Source organism: Plasmopara halstedii (assembly GCF_900000015.1).
Source record: "Plasmopara halstedii genome assembly, contig: Scaffold_2956, whole genome shotgun sequence".
Classification (NCBI taxonomy): domain Eukaryota; phylum Oomycota; class Peronosporomycetes; order Peronosporales; family Peronosporaceae; genus Plasmopara; species Plasmopara halstedii.
In genome coordinates this window covers 929163-929413 of record NW_020189861.1, presented here as the reverse complement: position 1 = coordinate 929413, position 251 = coordinate 929163, and positions in this window count along the sequence as shown.

The following is a 251-nucleotide window of genomic DNA, read 5'->3' as shown; positions in this document are numbered from 1 at the left end:
GCTTCATTGGGAAGCGTGGCCTTCGAGCGGATCCCGCTAAGGTCAAGACCATTGTAGATTGGCCAGTTCCAAAGAACCAAAAGGACTTGGGTATGTGACTTGGTCTCGCCAACTACTTGCACAAGTACAACGTAAATTACGCAGAAATGACGCGGCCATTATCCAATCTCCTTAAAAAGGATGCAGAATGGTGTTGGAACACCGAGCACCAGGAGGCTTTTGACGGGGTCAAAGACAGTCTCCTGCATTCA